Source organism: Nestor notabilis, unplaced genomic scaffold, assembly GCF_000696875.1.
Source record: "Nestor notabilis isolate BGI_N333 unplaced genomic scaffold, ASM69687v1 scaffold11379, whole genome shotgun sequence".
Classification (NCBI taxonomy): domain Eukaryota; kingdom Metazoa; phylum Chordata; class Aves; order Psittaciformes; family Psittacidae; genus Nestor; species Nestor notabilis.
The window spans coordinates 25670-30437 of NW_009942437.1; the positions used below are offsets into that span (position 1 = coordinate 25670).

Here is a 4768-nt window from a genome sequence, read left to right on the forward strand (position 1 = left end):
GGAAGCTGTGCTGTGACTGCCTCGCTGTCTCTCAGGGTATCAAATACTAGCGTTAGCGTACAGCTGCGAGTCCAGCACGCCATGAACAGAGCACTGCAAATCAGGCAGAGCCACGGCTAATCCAAACTCCTCACTGCTGGTCACAGCTCCGAAGAACACGTGTGGCCAATTCTCCACATTCTGTAACCAGGGGGCTGCAGTCAACAACTACTGATGGCCCTGTGATGGAATGGCTGTAGATGTGCGTCCTGTACCCCACAAGATGCTATCTGACCAGCCTAAAGCTCCAATTACAAGTGCTCTCCTATCCTTGGCATCTGACAGACTAAGACAAGAATCACAGAGCAAGAAACCCATCTCATTAAAAGTGACCAGCTTTAAATATAGACAATGTCATAATGACCTATTTAATGGAATACTTTGAGGAACACTGGCTTTTGGTGGGATCACATTCTTATTATGTCTACTGCTTATACAGTTAGAAACCTCAAGCAAACAAGCTTTAGTAAGGGGGTCAATGACAGCTTTAAACATGTGTCTTAAAGACACTAACCACCTCTTACAAATAACAAGTTTAGAGTTATCTGTATACCCTTGCAAAACTGTTCTCACCTCCTCTTCCCCGGCCACAACTACCATTCCTAAATAAGAAATTAAGAGGACAAGATGATTTTTATACAGCCTACCGTGTCAGGAACGGCTTAAAAGAAAGCTGCGTTGATGCAACATCACAGTTGCATTTTGTAAGGGTCTACACAGTGAGAGGAGGATGTGAATCTTACCTGGAGAAATGTATCAGTGCTACACCACCTTCACCTTGCTGCACCAACACACACCAAGGTAAAATTGCATACGGTGAGCACTGAAATATTTCAATCTGCAGAAATATTTTATTACCTTCACTTGCTGCAGCTAGGGTAAGTCTTGACTACATCTAGCTACTCCATATAGTTATACGTGCAAGTGACTTCCTCTTAGGGGAAAAAAACCCCATGCACACAATAGTAGTTTCTCCAAGTCCTGAGGTTCTCATCACAAGGTTTTTTTCAGTAACAAAAGCCATCTTCTACCCCATTGCTTGTGTCTGTGTGTGGGACCAGAGACCAAAGTCAAGAACCAGACTGGTGTCACTGCACTGTCTCCTCAGCTCCCGAGCTGGTTGGTCGGTCTCCACTTTCTTGACAGCACTATTCATTCCCAGAGGCAGAGGCGCAGAGCCAGGCTCTCACAGTGCCTGCACCATTCATTATGGGTTATAAACAACTCAGACTCTGTATGAGCCAGAATCAGTCACTGAAAATTGAATACAAATACAGGATTTAATTTTATCTTGCTACTAAGCATGAGAAGACAATACCCACATAATCAGAGTAAATGCATCTTGAGAAGGTAGTCTCTCTACACAGTGTTACTCAAGAGTAAATCTATTCAGTAAGTATGAGGTCAGATAAGACAGCACAGCAGGGAGAAGAAAGAGCAGCTCAGTATCACCTTTACATCTTCAACTCACAGCTGGTGTAAGGCAGAACAATGAGAGCCCCAAGTACTCCACGCTACCCGAGACAGGGATGTTCAAAGGAGCAACAAGACATTGCTTTCATGGCTGGAATAGAAGAAACCTTTTATATGGGGAAAGATTCTTCAGTGCACAGTTCTATCTATAAGTACAAGAGCAATACAAAAAGTAGAGTGGCAGCAGAAGCCATGAAACTGGGCCTGTAACACTTTTCTTGCAGGTTACAAAATGCCACTGTTCCATGTTATTCTAACAGCAATACAGTTAAATACAGCAAAAAAAGCTTCCATAGAAGAGAGGCTGGTTTAGTACTTATAACCAGAGTAACCTTTACGAGACCAGGACTAAGCTATCTTGAGCACCTGTACAGCACTGACAGCAGCAGAGCTCAAGTCCTACCATCAACTGTTAGTATGGAAATGAGTTTCATAAATATTTATCAGTGCAGTCAGTCTTTACAAAAGATGACTCAAGCTGTCTTCAGAAGGCCATACTGGCTATATCTCAAAGGTGAGAGTTGTCAGTTCTCTGATGATGCTCAATACTTGAAGCATGTATCACCACCTAGACAACAGCCCAGCCAGCTTGTATTGTTAGAGGTATTTAAAAGAAAACTGTGCTGTCTGGTAAATAGCTTCTTCTAAATCCTAAACGTAAGGAAGCCAACCACAACATGCAATTCAGACCCCTAGTTTAGGCTCAAGTATTTCCACAAAGCTGTTACGTGGTGGAGGGAGGAGGTGTTTGAGTCTTACAGTTTGATGACTGTTGCGATTTAACAACTTCCCTATGTTTGTGACTCCAGTATCATGACATTGTCATACTACTGCATGATAGTGCCCTGGTGACAAAATGATGCTAACAAACAGGTCAGCTTAATAGTTCAAACAAAAATAACCTGCCAACAGCCTGTCTATACTGGAGCTCTTGATACTGCTGCTGGTGGTGTGGATGAGCTAGTACTTGTACTGGATCCAATCTGCAAAGTATTTCCAGCATTCAGATAAGCTGGATTAAGAAATAAAACCAGACAGAAGGGGAAAAATAATCATCTCTCAATATCTGGGCTATAACACGTGGGAAGTACCCGATGCCTCCACTAGCATGGAAGGAATCCTCCATTCTTTCATGGATTACACATACCCCACAAACTACAATTTCTTTCTTTTACTTTTAACAGTTTGGGGCACTGATATTAACTGGTGGCCCTGAAGACTGGAAAACTGTACTAAATGCAAGGTTATAAGCTTTATAGATTTCCTCTTGGGCATATGGCACTGGATGATAGCATCCATGGAAACCTGCACAAAGCCAATGCTTGGTTTACTCGCAGGAGCTTAGCTCCAATACCAGTTTGCAATCACTAGAACCTAGAACTGTTTCTGAAGCTAACACACAGTGGCAAATCAGGATGTGCAGATCTAAACCAAAACTATTTGTAAACCAGGCTTTTAATCAGTCTTCTCTGTGGAAACGTAATGCTTCTGAGTAGAAACCTGCCTGAGCATTTCATACTCTCCATATCAGTAACCTGGGCAGTTTCTCGACTCTGGCATGCATCATTTAACCAGGGTATGTGTAACCAATCTTGAGGGAATAAGCATTCCAAAATGGCTGCAGTTATACACAAAATGAGTCCAAAATAAAGGAAGATTTTACTGGGGATAAGCTTTGCTCCAACTAGAAGGATGCAAGTAGTGTTTAACTGAAAAGCAAGGATCAATGAGGCTGACATGGATACACTCCTAACAATTCCCATCAATTTGCTGGGTGGTCCTGGATGTGTCATTTAGGCTCTTGTCCTCGGGTTCATAGGGAAACCAGAGGAACAATCACACTTAAGTGCTGCTGTAAGCTTGCGATCCAAAACTAGATTGTACTTTTGTTCAAGTATCAGGTGCCAAGGAATCTGCTGCGTTTAATAAACAATGCAGAGGCGTGACAGCAGAAGGCAGCACTGCCTCTCAAGGCAGAACAACTTCAAAAGATAAGCAAAGTTAGTACAAAGAAACCTAAAAATACCTGACAGTTAAAGGCAGCTCTTCTGAAAATAGATTAGAAAGTCTCAGCTAAAGAGTCACAAGCAAAACCAATGAGGCTACAAGTTGATTTCCAGTGTGATCTTGTTAAAGGAAGAAAACAAGTGGAATTTTGGAGAGGGGTAACTTCCAAACAATTAACATAACACTGAATGTTCACATGTAACATTCCTGGCAACTGGAGACTGTGTTAGTTGGAATAAAGTGGCTTCTTCCTGGAAGACCCTAAACAATATAAATTTGAAAGCAGCAGTTTTCATCCACAGGACACTGAACTCCTACAACTCTTCTAGAGAATCAAGAAAGAAGTAGAAGCCTCACCTCGTACATCCACGGGATTTTGAGAATCCACACAGCATACATTCAGAGAAAAGCCAGAGGGATTTAAGGGATTAAATGTGACTTTTAAATAATAGTATTTTTATTAAAGGAGATGCAATTTGTAGATAGCAACAAACTACAGGGTTATTTTCCATGTTCTCTCAGGGTAAAAGCCTGACTCAAGCAACCACCCTGACAAACGGCTCTGACACAGGAGAACGGGTGTACAATAAGGAAATCTCACGAGCAGCAGCGGAGCGAGTACGAGCTCCCAGCCTGGTGCATGTCACCCAAGGAGAACCAACTCAAACACGCTGCTGCACTAACACAGTCGCCTGTCAGTCAAACCGACAGCAGTCCACCACCACCCCTGAGGAGCTGGCGTCTGTTTTTAGCCATTGAAGGAGGACAGTGACATTTACTTGACCGTCCGAAGGCTGCTGCAGACCGGCTGCTATGTTTGCAAACAGCATCCTCTAATTCGAACAATAGCTTTTAAGGGGAATATTTATTACAGCTGAAAAGACCTTGGTAAAAGCAGAGCAAAGGTCAAAGCAAGTCAGAGCTGTACAATTCGGTACTTAAAACTTTGAAGCGTTTTAAACAGATGAACAAAGGGGCTAATGGCAGAGTTAGCAGTTTAATACATTAGAGGGTTGGACGTATAATAGAATCACGAATGGTTTGGGTTGAAGGGACCTTAAAGCTCCTCCCGCTCCAACCCCTGCCCCGGGCAGGGACACCTTCCACTAGAGCAGGTTGCTCCAAGTCCCTGTGTCCAACCTGGCCTTGAACACTGCCAGGGATGGGGCAGCCCCAGCTTCTCTGGGCACCCTGTGCCAGCGCCTCAGCACCCTCACAGGGAAGAGCTTCTGCCTCAGAGCTCATCTCA

The 4768-nt window shown here is 43.4% G+C and overlaps 1 protein-coding gene across 1 annotated transcript in view; it reads right to left on the reverse strand.

Annotated features, from left to right (window-relative positions):
- The window catches only part of ORAI1 (ORAI calcium release-activated calcium modulator 1), an 8030-nt gene extending 5529 nt beyond the window's left edge, over positions 1-2501 (reverse strand). The window contains exon 1 of the mRNA XM_010021410.1: positions 2415-2501. The gene's annotated coding sequence lies outside the window, so the exon portion shown is untranslated. The remainder of the gene's footprint in view (positions 1-2414) is intronic.
- Between the last annotated feature and the right edge of the window lie 2267 nt (positions 2502-4768).